At 37.3% G+C, this 18,000-nt stretch overlaps 1 protein-coding gene across 3 annotated transcripts in view; it reads right to left on the reverse strand.

Moving 5' to 3' along the window:
* prr5b (proline rich 5b (renal)) overlaps positions 1–12,680 on the reverse strand; it is a 38,344-nt gene extending 25,664 nt beyond the window's left edge. Inside the window, exons 1-2 of one of the 3 annotated variants that reach the window (XM_066668050.1) lie at positions 12,421–12,680; positions 9,447–9,553 (exon numbers count right to left, since the gene is read on the reverse strand). The gene's annotated coding sequence lies outside the window, so the exon portion shown is untranslated. Of the gene's footprint in view, positions 1–2,054; positions 2,183–9,446; positions 9,554–12,420 lie in introns of those variants that run through there. The other 2 variants (XM_066668049.1, XM_066668051.1) reach the window with 2 other exon arrangements.
* Between the last annotated feature and the right edge of the window lie 5,320 nt (positions 12,681–18,000).

The following is an 18,000-nucleotide window of genomic DNA, read 5'->3' on the forward strand; positions in this document are numbered from 1 at the left end:
ATGAAACCAGCACAGCACACTATGGGTCTGTGTTACAAATGACCTGTTTGGAAGCCAAATAAGCAATTATATATTTTTTAAATCAACTTACAACTGAGAGACCTGATTTATCAAAGTAGACTGATTTATCAGCGTTCTACTTACTATATATATTTATATATTGCTTTGTGTCATGATGTTTGTGTGGGGCAGGCAGGCAAGGGACAAGGAACAGAGATGGAGGTAAGTAAAAGAAACTTTAATTTGATAAAGTGCAACAGGGACTCAAACAGAGCTACACAGAACTAGAGAGTAATATGGCTAAAGACTAAACACCAGAGGTGGAAAGAGTAGTAAAATATTCTACTCAAGTAAAAGTACTGCTAATTTGATGAAATTTTACTCAAGTACAATATACATTTCAAACCAGTTGGTTTTAATTAATGGAATAATTTTACAAAATAAATTAACTACTCATGGAGAGGCCTGAAGTCTTCTTCCAGTCTGCTCCTGTGAACTGGAGGAATGCTGAGCGCTGTGTACTATGGGTAATATGTCTATTTATATTTATCAAATGTACTTTATACATATCCAATTAAAAAAATATATATATATATAGACACGTGACATAGGAACAAAAGGGAAGGGTTAACACATGACAGGGGAATACGAGGCCAAGAAAATCACATGACAGAGGAAGCACAAACAGGTATCAAAACAAAACAGAACCAAGTACATGTTACACTATGATTGTGCTGGTTTCTATTTTTAATAAAAACAAACGCATGAGGAGATACTACATAAGCAGTCGTTGTGCAAATGTCATATGTCATTAAACCATGAAATCAAATGAAGCAGTGTGGATGGCAGTTGAATTATTCACTGAGTACTACTAGTACTACTGCAAAATTTAGTTCAGTGTCATTATTTAATTGCCACACTACATATGGTCTCTTCTCTAAAAAATATAAATGGCTAACTAATTAATTTCTTATACACCAGACTTCTTGTTAGTCCTACAACTTGTTATTCCATAACTACTCTGACAATAACATTTTCGGCTAGATTTAGGAAAAAGGAATAGTGCATTTGTTTTTGGAGATTAAGAGGTTTTTAAAACTTTTAGGAGCAGCCAGGAGAGTGTTTCTGGAGTACTGATTTATGGATTTATTGATTGGAAAATTCTGCACATTTGCAGTAAGGTGGAGATTTTGTTTACAGAGCAAAATCACACTTTCCAAAATAACACTGTAGTTACTGCTGCTAAATCTTTCTTGCTATGCACAAAGTACATGATGATAAAATGCTTTTGCTGCTAGTTTTTCCATTTCCTGGTGTATCTGAAAGCCTAATTTGCATTTTTGCCAGCCTCTGTATTTGAATGCAAAACAAAACTCCTATTTTCATCACAGATCATTACTTGGCTTAACCACTGAACCACTGAGGCAAATACAAACAACGTAACATTTTTGTTGGCCCCTGTCTCTACTGCATTCATGGAATCTTCTTAATCTTCCTCTTTAAAGCACTCCTGACTAAACAAAGCATGCTGTAATTTCAAAACAGGTGTAGTGGCAATAAGACAATTCTTATGAAATAATGCATTTGTAGGTGGAGCATAGAGCTAACAATTATCCCTGGTTCATAAGTGTCAGGGATAACATGCAGTGTAATAACAGTGTGATAGAAAATAGTTTTACAGAAATAAGTAGTAAAATAAGAGCAGTAAAAGACCAATACTTTGCACAAGAGTTGTTGGTCTGAGGAAGACAGAGGGCAGATCTAGTACGTATCCAGAAGTAAAGCAGGTTATTACAGCCTCAGTGAGCTGGTAAAGAGAGCCGTCAGGAGAATCAGCTCCACATGCAGACTATATAGGTCAGAAAACAAAAGACAGAGCTCACCAACACAGCGCAGTGCTGAGTGTGATACTAACAATGCCCATTTCTGCAGTTTGCTGCAACAGAAACAGTGACCCACATCCAGCACACAGAAAGCTAATCTGTGGGGATGTTCAACACTGTCACTCTGACTCAGACCATCTCTCACCACAACTAAAGGAGCAGCACTATTACCTTCATTAACCTTCAGCATTCCTCTCTTCTGAAAGATGTCAGGAAGGCATGAATGTAGACATCCGTTCTTTTTCTTCTTGCTCCCTCATGGGTACTGTTCTCTCTAGCTTTTCACCACTCTTTCATCTCTTTACATTCAGACAGGAAGTGCCTCCACAGCAAGAGGATGCATTGAAGCCCTTAGGCACACAATAGCAGTGGTTTTAATGTATGTGTTTATGAACGCTACCTGCTACACTTTTGTGCAAGAGGGTCTACATACATATACTCAAAATGCCTGTCACTCGTTCACTGTCCTCTGATGTTCTACTAATTCTCACAGCAATGTTCCAACATCTAGTCCATCCCCCTCCAACAAAAGCAGAGGCTGCTGCAGCAGAGAGTGACCAACTCTCTATCGATTCCTATAATGTTAAAGACAATTCAGTGAACAGTTGTCTGCAATCTTCTGACTGTAAAAAACTCTCTGGAGAATTATTACAGAAAATATGGATTTATTGTTTATGACATTGTAGCCTTACAACTTAGACATTTCTGAAGAACTAATGTTTCCACAGCAACTCACACCTCTCATTTGTGTCCAGTTAGTAGCTCTGCCCTCCAAGCGAGGCTTGAGTCCACCTTTTTTTAAGGTGGAAAGGTTTGTGGTTTAAGTTTAACTTGCGTGTTAGTTTTTATTCACTGTAGCTTGCATTTCCGAAACAGCAAAAATAAGTGAGTGTTATCATGTAGAGCAAGAATAAATCAACATCCTCATCTGTTTTCATGCTTTTCAATGTTCAGAGGTCTCTCCACCTTCCAAATGCATCCAGATACCATCTCTCAGACTTATCTGAGCAAGCAACAGAGGGAGAGAGTGCCAGAGGCAGCTACACAGACACAGAACACCTGAGCCAACAACAGAGAGAGAGAGACATAGAGCAGAGTGCTGGAGCCACTGATGGAAAGAGAGCACACCAGAGCTAAAAAGGAGAGACTGAGACACCTGGATAATGCAACAACCCCCTGTCTAAACCAGTATATTCAAAACACATCAGTTATGGTAGAGAGGTAATGAGAGGAAAGGATTGAGCAGGTTCCTTTTCTACAAATTCTATCTACTTTATTTGAAGGTAAAATGTATATCCAGATGTATAAAATATATTACATCAACATTCTAACATTCTGTAAACTGAGAGGCAAAACTGATTATTTAATAGATTTTATTCAAGTGTAAATTCATTTGTTCACAGTTATGTTGAAATGTAGCCCACAGCTTATCGGAGAACCACTTAATGCACCTCCAACATTCAATGAAGATGATGTCTAATGTGTTTTTTCCCTCAGGCTCATAGACTGTGAATGGGGGCAAATGAGAAAGAACAATGTTGCAGACTTTCAAACCTCCTCATTCAGTCTCCAGAAGACGATTAAATTAAGTCATTTCAAATCAGTTTGAATCCACCTTTGGAGGCTAAAATACATGCAAATTGTAAGCACGTATTTGTACTGAAGCCATAACAATTTGGAAGTTATCTATGCTAGTACCCATTAGCCCTCAGGAGATCTTGACAACATTTTAGGGGTAATTCTATTATTTTATAATAAATTTCATAGATGAGCCCATGACCAGTGAGAAACTGAGAGAACATTAGTGTTGGCCTGAAAAACAACTTGCCAGAAATGAATGTGGTGTCATGGATTTTCCTTTTATAAAATGTCTGTTTATAAACATGACATCAAAATATGAACTTAATGAATTAGATTCATTCCTGGATTTATGTAGTGAACTCATTCACTGCTATTACAAGGTCTCGACGTCATCACATTGACTAAAAGTCAGACAAAGCTGTTAGTCACCAAGTATGAGTAAGTTATTTACAGACAATAGAAAGTCTGAATCTAGCATAATTCTCATGCTGAGGCTCTGACTGAAAAATCCACTTCTCACTGTTCTCTCACATATCCACTCATATGTTTTTTTTTGTTTTTTTTACAATATTTTCACATTTTCTGGGTTACAGTCATGTGAATAAGATAGGACACCCCATGATAATCTTTGTGTTTTTGAACATATTTAAACATATAAACATTTGATCTTCTTTTGAACAGTTCTAAACAAATAAAACCGAAGAAATTATTTATAAACGTAAGCTGTAAAATGTAATGAACTAAATGTACATTTCTTGTAAGGAAAAAAAAAGGAAAAAACCTTTTTAAATTTCAATGGAAATCAATGTAAATTATTCCAATTTTGAAGCATATTGGTCTACTCATCATGGAATTTTCACAAAGTGTGAAGGACAGCTGCTGAGTATATATATATATATATATATATATATATATATATATATTATTCATTAGGATTTAGCAAAATAAACAAAAACTAAAAATGTGCCCAACATAACACAGAGTTGCTCAAACATGCCAGTAAATATTTAAGCCATTTTAAAAGCAAATAAAAACTGCAGAATTTTCATATTTAAAATATCTATTTTCTTTCTGTTTTATATATATATATATATATATATATATATATATTTACTTTAAAAATAAAAAACATAAAAATTTCTTGGTTTGGTGTAACAAGATAAATGGAGTAAATACAGAGAAAATCTAAACAAAATCTAATTTAACAATTTGTATATGCATGTTTTATGTACTGTATTATTTTATGTTTAATTAACATTACACTGTTAAAGATTTCCAAACACTGAATTACATGTTGTGCTATGATTGTTTTCCAATAGTTACATTCCTGAAATTCACAGATGTTTAACCCAGAAAACAAAAACTCAGGTTAATCAGAATGTGCTCATTGTAGGAAACCCAAAAGAAGACTAAGCAATTTACTACAATTCTACATTCCTCCCTCTCCCTGTTCCTTTCCTCCCACTTTCCCACAGTTTACTCCTTCCAGCATTCCTCTCCTTCTCTAGATTCTAATCATTGCTGTAAAGGTGGAGAGAGAGAGAGAGAGAGAGAGAGAGAGAGAGAGAGAGAGAGAGAGAGAGAGAGAGAGAGAGAATGCAGAGAATGCAGATTCAGTGTAAAGTTTTTAAATCATACGAAGACCATTACAGGCTTCTCCTGCTGTGGCTATAGGGTGGAAACTACATTGCTCTCAGTGTGTACTGATATAGTCAGAGCAGGCAGACAGAAAAAGCAGTATATGAACACGGGTTTCTCTGCAGCTCAGAGTTTTTTGGCATTAATCACCTCAACAACCATTTGTGCTCTCAATTTGAAAAAAACATCTCTTGGGAATGAAGTGCAGGGCAGCACACACAAACACCCTGTTAACTCATGAAAGAGAGGAAATGAAACCTCCTGCTTTATAGAGACATGCAGAACACAATCTCACCACTTACACATCACCATCTGGGCCAATTAGACTCATGTGGATGTCTATAAGAAGAATAAAAGCCTGGTCCAGACTCATGGAAAATCATTTGATGAGCTACACTAATCTAAAGGCACTAAGGTAGTCTGGAGTTTCAGGCCTGCACACAGAGGCTGTATGCCTGTGTGTCTGGCACACTATGTGGTAGCCACGTAACAAGCATTGTATGATCATTTCTTTCAGTATAAGTAATTCATGAAGCCAGTTTTTCTTTTTCACACCATACTGCAAGCCATATTTTGAGCTTCCCAAAACTCTGCTGCTCAATCCAACACACACACACACACACACACACACACACACACACATTTTAATTTATTTTCTTTGTTATATAAGCAAGCTTTTGTATTTGTAGCATTTTAATTCATATTATAAAACAGGGGTAATACATAAATATATGTTATTTTATTATGTTTTATTCATTTTAACACATTGTTTAATAAAAGCTGCAATAATGAAAAAATGATCGACAATGTAAATATTCAACATTTCCATGTTATATTTAGTAATTAAATAATTTGTTGTATTTCCTGTTAAACATTTAATCTCTGCCCTAATGCTAAAAATTACTGCAATATTGACTTTTAAAAACTTTGATATAAAAAAAAAGTAGGGGGTGGTAAATAAAATTTTGTCTCTATGTCTCCCACCAAATTGGTTTGGACAAACGCATTTCGCCTGCGTCAGAGCGCCCCCTTGAAGCCAATCACGCTTATGTCCTGCATCTGAATATCAGACCTCTGGCAACATATTCAAATTTATGCAAAGAAATAGTGCCCAATGCAAATCATTGCAGTCGAGCAAATAAGGTGAGAGTATGCAGGTCACACATGGGTGGCATTTGCAGACATTACTGCATGCAGACACACAGCAGTTGCAGCAGTCAACACTTAAGCAGTCAGTCAGTGGCAACCAGTGCTGGTCAGCTGAAGCAGCAGTCACTGCCACATGCAGACAGCCAGTAACAGCAGCTGACCCTGCTTGCAGACAGTCAGCCTAAGCAACAGCCAAAACCAGATGCACATAGTCTACAGCAGCAGCCACTACTTCATGTGCACAGACACACCACCCCAGAGGTGCCCTACCTTACCAGGTCCCAAGAGCGTATGTCAGCTCCAAATTAAAATTTCCTTCCCATGTAAGAGTAATAAAAATAAACTCTGGTAAATAAATGATGAGGAGGAAAATGGGGATGTCTCCCATACTTTAAAAAAGAATAAAGCAAACAACGAGAATCAAGACACACTAAGATTAGGACAAGAATTATTAAAACGACAGCTCCTTCAGACTAAAATGGGACTTCACAGTGCCACTTAGAACACTCAGAGCAGAGGCCCCAGCAGAAGAATTTTACAGTGTTTCCTGTGTGCTCCTGGAGTCACTGCGTCCCATGTGTAGCCCTCAGTGAGGTGCTGCTGGATGACATCTGGTGTGTTTTTGGATTGGTGTCTGAAACAGGAATTCGGTAGCATGCAGCCTCTTATATGAATACAGACAGATGGTGCTATTTCATAAGTTGTAGCAGGACTGATTCAATAACCAGCACAGATTATTACGGTGTGAAAATTTGTGATTTCCCTGAACAAACTTGACAGTCCAAGATAGTGCTTATGAATACTGAACACTCATGATGTTCATTTGAATATTTGCAATAATTTGCAAACCTGTAAATACACACTATTGTAACTAATGTAAATGTTCATAACACAAACAACCAACAACTGTAATAATAATAATATAATAATAATAATAATGTAATAATATAATAATGTAAACACTCCTAGGGACTCATTGCACTTGTAAAACATGTTGGCAGACAGAGCAAAGCCTGCTATACACCTTTAAAACTAGACCTGATTCAACATACCTGGTGATGTCACTGGTCTGACATAGATATAGATATATAGGTGTCTATCTGAGCAGTAGTTTTATTCAATTTATATATATATTCACATGATGTTTATCTTCCAAAAAAATCATCCAGCATCAGTTCCAAACTTTGCTAAAGTTTTTGCGGCTGAATGCCAGCAAAAGGCACACAGAAATGTTCCAGCATCTGGCGGAAACTCGTTATTAACCCCCATCAAATCAGAAGACGTGTCCACAAACATTTGGCCATGTGGGGTACATAAAAACAGAAACAGCAGGCAGGGTGTGTTTATAACAGTGTGACGGCAACAAATTGATCTCAACGTGCATGAGATCTCTTTGTCCAAGTATGGATTGTGTATGAGTGCAAACAATGTAAAAAAAAATTGAAGAGTGCACAAAACACAGAGGACTGTGAGAGCACAGAACAGCTCCATTTGCCGCTAAAGATAAATCGATATGAATGAATTTTCACTGGAATATGCAACTGTAGTTTTCCCAGGTCAGTCCTGCCTGATTCAATAATGGAAACCAGCAATGGAGAGAATGTCATAGGGAAGGGGACTATGATTTTATTTATTTATACCTAGTTAATTCATGATAGTTTTATTTAAATCAGATCAAAGATGAGAATTCTGAAAGCATTATTAACGTCATGGGACGTTACAATGCAGGGAGAGGGAGAAATATAATTTGACTAATGTCTCTGTTTCAGGCTGAAATCTCCACAGGTAGTTGATATGGCACCTGATGAAGCTTGTGGATCCCAAACCAAATGAACCTAAGTTTGGGGCAAAGCTGAGCTAAGCCAGGCTGAAGCAGATCTTTACATTGCTACATAAAACACATGTATGCCCAAAACAGACACTTTAAAGAAATTGCAGAGGCCTTCAATTCTGACCCAAATGCTCTCTAACTCCAGATGGATTGATTTCTGATGTCATACACTATTCTTCTTCTTTTTACTTTAAGTTAGGCTTTTTTTAATTACATTTTTGGGGAGGAAAGAGAAGAATGGGAAAAAACAATTATTTATTTAATAAAAATAGGATATAATTAAAATATATCATTAATCAATATATTCAACATTTAAATAAATAAGGCCATAAAATTAAGGCATTTCAACCAAATGCTTACAGGTCTGTTTTACAAACATCAAGGGTCACAGTCTTAAATAATATTTCTAACATAGCTCAGAAGTGTCTACCACCAATTATTCCAGTACAGATATCTTTTTCATTGGATACATTTTGTTATCGCTAAAAACATTTTATGCTTCTGGTGGCAATAATTTTCCAGCAAATATTCAACAGTAATTTACACAGATATTTATTATTATTGTTTGGCAATGCCAAATAAAGTCCTTCTTTTAGTATAAAAACGCTCATACAAACACTCATCTGCTCAGTATTCTCATTAAAGATGATGTCTGCAACTTTTATAAAATTCAGAGAATGTTTGCTCACATTTTGCTAGCTCTGCGGTCAGTTTGCTCATTGGAAAAAGCTGCTTTGTTTGTATGCAGCCCTAGCTTATGTGGGAAACATCTCTGGGAAAGGATCTCTGTCCGAAATAGCTCAGGTTATAGCTCTATGTGTTGATGGCTAAGCCATAGACCAAGAAATGGCATCTGGAGGCATTGAAGATGAATGGTGGAGAGACCTTTTTTTTTTGGAGATTTTGGAGATGTTGGGCAATATTGACTTATTTTTGCTAGTTAAGATGTATTACCAGGTCTCTCAAATCTCACGCATTGAGCGTGAGACACGTGCATTTCAACAAGTTCACACTCTCACTTGCAACACATGGCATTTCTCATGCTGAGAAATTATTAACTTGCCCCCCATCAATAGAAAACCCCTACAACAAACCCCCCGTCGACAGAAAACCCCAACAACACCGCCCTCTCCACCAACACCACCACCAATCTCACCCCAAGCAAACTTGAAAACTTGCCCTGTGTATTACTTAACAATAGTTGGAACTGACTCAGACTGCTAACTTTCCAGGAAACTAAATGAATGTGCTAAAAAACTAAACAGCTCGAATTACAACTGTGATTCACTTGTGATTTAAACAGTGAACAAACACTTACAGACAAGTTAAACTTCAACAACAAACAATGTTATACTCAAACTTACTGTTCCACCTTTAATGTGTTAGATGCAGAGCTTCACTATGGAAACACACACAAAGATGAGTTTGTTTTGCTGTGAGAATAGTAGATCTTCAGACTTGTATACTTCACCTTTAAACAAAACCAGAAATGGCAAAAAGAGCATGACTCAAAAGCTAAATCTCATCACACACATCACAGCAGTCCTTACAGGCAGCACAGATTGAGAAAATTCCTATAGTCAAGTAAACCAAGCCATTACCCCAGTAATTGCACAAACAGGAGTCAAAACATGAGTTGCATATTCCCTTAGGAACAGTCGATTTTCCAGAGAAGCTCACTCCTCCACATAAACACAAACAAGCATGATGTAAACAAGCACCTACCTTTAATGAATTCATTCATATACAACCTCATACACTCAATTATACCATAGCAAGTAAAAAATATTATAGGAGCTGCCATGCACAGTAATTACTGAAGAGTCATATTCTGTACTTGCTGAGAGATCTCATTAGAAATTATAGTGTTAAACATTAACTGTTTGCGTGAGACTGAGGGAAAGCTAAGTCAGTAAGTATACCTTCAAGATAATAGGCCTATACATAATGTTAACAAAGTGAAAAGAGGTTATAGTTATCAGTTTTTAAAATACTTGCACAGAAAGGGCACCAAACACTTAGAACATCTAGTAGTTAAAACCATATCTAGTCTAAAGGATTTACACCACTGACTGTGTGGCATGGTCCCTGACAGCCCTTCAGTCCTTTACTACAACATTTAAAAAACCCAATACACTCTCTTTCTTAAACATTGAAATAAACACCTACGTTATAATCAGTCAAACCAAACGTGTGCTGCAAGAAATAACTGCAGCCCTTGATTTTTTCACTTGTTGAGCTCCTGTGTATTAGGTGACCACACCTCAGTCTTACCAGATATCATACAATTACGCAGTGCTGACCAAGGTAAAGCACGTTGAAGTCAGACTCAAATTTAGGAATTCACTTATAGAAAAATTTTGCTTTTAGGAATGGCCTTAAATGGTTATAAACTCTCTTTATAACAGCCCAGAGTCAGCAATACTGGATATTTATCAGGAACTATTTTCTCACTTTTTTCTTTAACAAAATGCAATAAATAAGTATCTCATGCAGTTTTATCCCCAATTCCTACAGGTCACATGTGGAAGCTTGGCTATATGAAAGCCCATACTGAAATTGTATTTGTGATGTCAAAAAATAACGCAACTTCTAATGCAGTTTAGACCTACCTGCTCCTTTTAAAAAGTGCTTCTGATGAAATGAGGCAAGTAAAATTTGGAATGTGGAAGAACAAAAACAGACTGGATAGAAAGAGAAGTAAAGCTTTGAGGATATGATGAATTAAGGTTTTATAAAAATGTATTATGGCTGCTTTGGAAAATGTAGAACACAGTCCCTAACAATCTTTTCGGTAGCCGAGAGATGTTACACATGACATGCTGACAGTAACAGATTGAAAAAAACACATGCACTGCACTGTGTCCAAAATTGTGCCCTATTCACTATATGGTGCAATATTTTGGGCTTACACAACTGTGGTGTCAGTCAGTTCACTGGACCCAATTTTAATGTTAGTTTTCAAATATTAATATTGGCAAAACCTAGAAATGTATGTTTCATTGAGATGTCATGTTCCTTATTTGTTCCTGGTAGTTTTTCTCTGGCTTTTAATCTCATATTGACCAAAATTAAAAAATATATATTATATGGTGGGCAGCACGGTGGTGTGGTTGCAGTCACAGAGCTCCAGGGACCTGGAGGTTGTGGGTTCAATTCCCGCTCGGGGTGACTGTGAGGAGTTTGGTGTGTTCTCCCCGTGTCTGTGTGGGTTTCCTCCGGGTGCTCTAGTTTAATTCCCACGGTACAAAAACACATGTTGGTAGGTGGATTGGCGACTCAAAAGTGTCCATAAGGGTGTAAGTGGGTGTGTCGCTCTGTGAAGGACTCGTGCCCCCTCCACGGTGTGTTACTGCCTTGCGCCCAGTGATTCCAGGTAGGCTCCCGACCAACAGTAACCGTGGACTGGATAAGCGGTTACAGATAATGAATGAATGAATGTATCATATATATTTCGGACATTTTATCCAGCCCTAAACCCATGTACACTAGTGGATAGCTGATACCCATAATCCATTGCGTTTTTTGTTAAAAACCTCCATGAGTTTGTGTCCAAAATCTGAATTCAGTTCCTTATAATAATGCACTGTATAGAGAGTAATATAGGGAATAGGGAGCCATTAAAGACACATAAATTAATGGTTACTATTGCGAAGAAATGCCTTGTCAAACTGTTTCAGCCTGTTAATCACATGTTAGTGGACAATTTTCCAATTTATTTCAATTTCAGATCCACTTAGCACCTAAAAAGCCTTGTAGTTATCTTATTGACATAAGACAATATTTTGAAGCATATTATTTAGGATTTTTTAACTGTTAATTGATCCCCTTGTGGAGAATATTCGGCCTACTTAAAACGAGTGAGTGAGAGAGCTCCTGGGTGTCTGTCCGTGTGTGTGTGTGTGTGTGTGTGTGTGTGTGTGTGTGTGTGTGTGAGAGAGAGAGAGAGAGAGAGAGAGAGAGAGAGAGAGAGAGAGAGAGAGATTAAATGAGTGAGTTATAAGCCAACTGACTATATTTTGTTGCTATTTGAATCTTCGGGTTCATATATACAGGAGCTCACAAGTAATGTTCACATTTCATTGGTTTCCATTAGTCACAGAACACGAGGCCCTGTCTCCCCAAGAAAAAAAAACTTCTGTCTCAGAAACGTCGTATTTCTGCCAGCCTTGCCTGCCCCGTGAGGACTGTTACTTGACGCAAAATAAAGACATTTTATCACCAGTTATATAGGTGTATAGCGCACAATGAATTTCTTCAAGGCTAAAGCCGTAACTCTGTAGATAACTCGACTATTCAGCGGTTCAGTGGTGTAGTGGAGTGTACAGAGATATTCACCGTGTTGAGTCTGTGTCCAGTGCCCGGCCGCGCTCTACATCTCAGTCGTTCCACGGTGCGCTCTCCGTCTCCGTCCTCCAAACAGCGCCGCTCTCCCGTTTCATCCGCCCGGAGCTCCGCTGAGGGACTCGGGCATAAGGAGCTGACACATGAATAAACACACTCTGTGTGTGTGTGTGTGCGCGCGCGCGCGTGTTTCTCTACACACTCCGTGTGTACCGAATATGTATCCTCGTGTGGTCTGTTATTTTCTGAGACAGATCACCTCCTTCTTCGGGTTTTCCCACCCGTATTCAGACAGGACCCGCCCTCCTCAACACCCGTGTGGTCGCCGGTGCTCCGCGTCCAAAAATGCTATTGGTTACTTTTCTGGCACAACGCTTGAAAATATGGTAAATGTCAGTGTTATTAACAATTAGCCAATCGTAGCGAGGGAGGACAGGGCCTATGCAACGAGAGGCGGGAAAATCACCGCCTCTCTGACCGTGGGTCGCGAGAGTCTCTTGCAATAAATCCACCCCAAAATCCACTTTCACCAGACTGCAATGGCGTCTCACTCCGCAGTAATATTTCATGATTTATGTATGAGAGTCTCAGTTGTCATACTTATAAAATTCACAGATTATCTCATTTTGATACTGACAACAGAATAACAGTTCAATCAAAGTGAAGAACTAAATTTTACAGGTCTTAAGAAGAATTGTAAACACACCACACAGGTGTTTTAAATAATTTCTGTAGGCCTATTTAATGCTTTTTTTTAATTACAGCATATATATGGTACAATGTATGAAGAAATTGAATAAAAATAATTAATTATACAATGTTCAATATTTGTTTAAAAATATAATATTTACACGAATATTCATATTTAACATGTTGTTTTTGTATTTGGGTTTATAGATTGATATGAGATACGGGAGCCCTGTTTTGATGGGTATTCTCAAGTGGCCCAAGGCCCACTTTCTAACCCAGTTATCAAGAGGTTGCTGGTTTGATCTCCCTAGTTGTCTTATAGTCATCTGAAGCCAGGAGTCCTGAGATAATACAACTGAATTCACTCTCTGGGTGCAACAATCACAGGCATCTGTCAGCTGAACACAGCCTTCACACAGTGATTTAAATGTTTTATGATTTAAGAAGTGAACTGTTGACCTAAAAGTCATTACCAGTGTATCACACGCACACATATATATGAAATAAATATATTGTATTCTATTTAAACATTTCTGAAATGCTTCTGAAAACAAAAGTCTGGAGGTGTCTCAGATTGGACAAGGTCAAAGGTAAACAGACAAGGGAAAATTCTGTGCAAACAAGGTATGACACAATATAAAGAACTGAGCCAAAGATGACGAGAGTCTCAAACTCTCTCATATGTTAAACAGAGTGAAGAGATAAAGTGCTATAAATCATCATCAGAAGCTAAGACAAAGGTCTAAAATCTGGTGACATTCTTGGCTTCCCATTATATGTTTAAATGGTCTACAACCAAGGCTAACTGCTTGAGATTAGGTACAGAGGTCACAAAATATTTGCACAGTTGTGCCTTAGTTAAACCTATTAGGTTTGTTGAGTTAGGAATCAAAACCAACCAACACAAATATATATATATATATATATATATATATATATATATATATATATATATATATATATATATATATATCAGAATATAATTAAAGTGTAACATTTTTCCTGAAGAATTCCCTCAAAAAAATCAGCGATCATGTCTCACATTATTATAGTTTTAGCAGGTTACTTCTAAATCTTCTACAGGTTTACATTCAATTTTTTTTTTTTGCACAGAAATTTTGTACAAAAAATCATTTGTGCAATAGAGCTTTTCAGTCTCCTTGTATTTCTCTAAAACATACTCCTGCTCATTCATTTAGGTTGGAACTATCCAAAATGGTGTTACTGTGAGAAGCAGGACACAGTACAACAACATTATTACAGTTCATTAATTGTTTCAACATCACTGTCAGCATTGGGGAAGACCCACATTTGTTGTCTCTCTTCTAATTGGACAAGACAGATTCACAGATCCAAGAGTGGTGATGCCAAAGTCTAACATTCAAGGCCAAACATATTTCACTTTAAAAGTACAATGTGAACAATAAAATGGCATCAAGTCTGCAGTGTAAACACAATCACTGAGTTTACAGCCTCCACTTAGCCAATCATTAATGGAGGTTTCCGAACACTGTGTTTTATGAGTGAGAGTTAGATACAGGTGATCTGCTGTCCCGTGTACTTCATATCATAAATGTATTCATGAAGAGCAGTGAAGCATGATGAGTTTCAGCATGAGTCATTTTCTCCTTTGTGCAAACTGTTAGTAACTATAGCCTGGTAACCATTTACTTCAATTTACTAGACTCAAAGCTATACTTATATTGGTTTCTACACCGTGTACTTGTCCAAAACAGCCCAAGCTAGGAAAAAATTGGATTTTTTTAATGGTCAAATATAATTTCTGGGAGCCTGAATGGGATAAAGCTGGTAACACGAATGAATGAAGGACAGAACGAATGAATGAATAGAATGAAATATCACTGTCACTCCAATTAAACTCAAGCTTGGGTTAAATCTGTTAACCCAAAACCAAACTATACATTTTTATAAATGTTTACATTGATGTATAGTATATGGTGATATTTTGAATTTGTTAGTTAATCCAGTGGATTATCATAGCCTATAAATAAATAAGACAGTAAATAAAATGTAAAAACTGTTAGATTTGTCCAGAATAATAAACAGAATTGTAGCATCAATAATTAATTTACTATACAATTATTCAAGTTTTATAATAGAACAGACAAAATTTGTGACAAAATTCTTCACTTTCTAATGAGTCAAACAGTAACAGTAAATGGCAAGTTCACGAAAGGTCATGTAAGTTTACTGTTTGTAGTATAGGTTTAAACACAGTGTAGATCTATATAAGGTTTCAAGTTATTTGCATGATTATCATCTAAAACATGAACATCAGGGGTTGTGTATGTGAAAGATAGTTCTAATCTAGGTTTCACAGGCGGGAGCTAGATAAACACTCTTAAGACTAAGTAAAAGTGTTTTACATTTGTCTGGTGGTAAGCACATTCATCTAATTGGAAGGGCTGTGGACTACATTAGCTTCTTTCTGAAAACGTAATGAATCGAGGAATTTCTACTCAGTCAAAATTAGCTGCCGCCAAGGTAGGTTGTATTTTATTGTCATTACACTATAGAAGTCTTATTTTGTGGACATGACTGAATCATCCTTAGTAGTTTTTAGTTACTCACAAACCTTTGCCAATTTACAACATAAAGAAAATAGAAAAAAAAGACTGGGGTTTCTTTTAAAATGTAGGTTGTTTCTGTTCTTGAATTGGTTTCATGCTCCCTGTGAAATAGGTACCATCATTACAGTACATAAATCAAAAATGTCATGCTTTATCTTCAAGAGGTGGATGCTTTATGTTGATGTCACTGCATAGCCAGGTAATATTAGCCTTCTATTTACATACACTTTTTTCTCTTAAGCCTTCTCATATAAGACTCACCCAATACTCATCCAAAAAGGAAAGCTGAGACAATAGTCTGCACTGACTCTGCCTTACATATGACGATGTCCAGGCAAGATGACTATTCACTCATTTTCTGTAACTGCTTCATCCTGTTCAGAGTTGCTGTGTGTCCAGAGCCCACCTGGAATCACTGAGCGCCAGTCTATCACAGGGCACCACATACTCACATGCTCACAGCTATGCTCACTTATGGATAGCCAAACTACCCACCAACTTGTGGTTTTGGAAACTCATGCAGAGAACACATCAAACTCCTCACAGACTGTGACCTTGGAGTTACCCTGGAGTTGTGTGACAGACACACTACACTCTCAAAAAAAAATCAACTCAATTTTGAAATCTACAATTATTATAGAATATGGTACAATTATGTTCCCTAATTAAAGAAACTGAAGCTTTGAAGGCACCACCACAGTGACAGTTTTTCTGACAGTGTACCTGCTGCACCACTGTGTCGCCAGAGATGACAAATCATCCATAGTCAAAATAATGGTCAAAACACAAGATCATGTTTATGGGTCTCAGTGTTCCTCTCAGCTTTCTGTGTGTCTAGAGACAATTTCCCTTCGAATCCACTTGCAGCACCACAAATCGTCCAGCATTTTATACTTCTTGACATTTAAGTGGCTTACACTTACAAAAGTGGCTTAATTTGTATTTTAAGAATAAATACTGTGTCAGAGCAAAAAATTAATCTACTTAATGGAAAAAGTTGTTGATTTTATTTTAAACAATCATTCAATCCAATCACTGACCACTTTACGGACCACCTCCACAATATAAGCTTTTTATTTTTGACCATGTAGTCCATCTATTGCTGCCCCACTCTACCTACTCATTCAGTATTGTATTCGGTGTGTGTCACCCAGCGAAGGACTGGCGCCCCTCAAGGGTGTGTTCCCACCTTGCGCCCAGAGATTCCGGGTAGGTTCCAGACCCACCCCGACCCTGAACTGGATAAGCGGTTTCACACAATTATTTAATTAATTATGTCACCGCCACTGCTAGGTTTAAGTGGTCTACCACCCAAAAATATCTGGACAGTAGCAGCTCTGTGCTCAACAAACTAACTAGTGATGAAGGGCTAGAAAATGGTCAGCACAAACTACATCAATAAACAGTCTCTTAAGCTCTTAAGTGTGCAGAAGAAAGAAAAGATAAATCTAACTCTAACTTAAAAAAATCCCACTGTGTGTATTTACGTTACATGGTCAAAACTTGGTGGACATAATCCAACAATTCTCCTAACAATTTTTCCACATTCCAGGTCATACATGAAATGTATGTGATGGTGCACCATGATTGCAGAAAACACAGTTCCAATGCTCCACAGCTCTGCGCTGGGAATGGTGGCCTTAATAACTCCAGACTGTCTTGAAATTCACTTAATATAAATTGTGCATACACAATTGTGGGTGTGTGTGAATTTATATATATATTTCAATGTCGTTTTTAAGATCATGTTTTTAAACTGAGCATGAATTCTAAAACAAGACCCACCAAATAACATAATATTTGTGGGTAAACATGTTAGACATGTTTACCCTCAAATATTACTTGTGCTGGAGCTGTTTTGGTATTCCGCAGCCATGCTTTGGGAAAAGGGTTCTGACATCAGAGAGCTGACAAAGGAGAGAAAACACTGAAGATACATGAGAGAGAGAGAGAGAGAGAGAGAGAGAGAAGAGTGAGAGAGAGAGAAGTGTGTGTGAGAGAGAGAGAGAGAGAGAGAGAGAGAAGAGCAAGAGGGTGAGGAGGAGGACATAATTTCTTCCTCACATTTGAATTGTAAACAAACATTGAGCATGTCATTTGAATCTGTATCACTCCGCTGGTTATCCAAAAGTGGTATTTAATATTTTTGTTTCCCTGTGCTTGGTAAAAGAAGAGCCTGTTGACTCAAAACACAGTGATGTTTTTAGAATGGATTCATTTAAATTTGTGCTTTCACACACATTTATTTTTCATGTAAGGGCGGCACGGTGGCGCAGCAGGTAGTGTCGCAGTC

Source organism: Hoplias malabaricus, chromosome 4, assembly GCF_029633855.1.
Source record: "Hoplias malabaricus isolate fHopMal1 chromosome 4, fHopMal1.hap1, whole genome shotgun sequence".
Taxonomy (NCBI): Eukaryota; Metazoa; Chordata; class Actinopteri; order Characiformes; family Erythrinidae; genus Hoplias; species Hoplias malabaricus.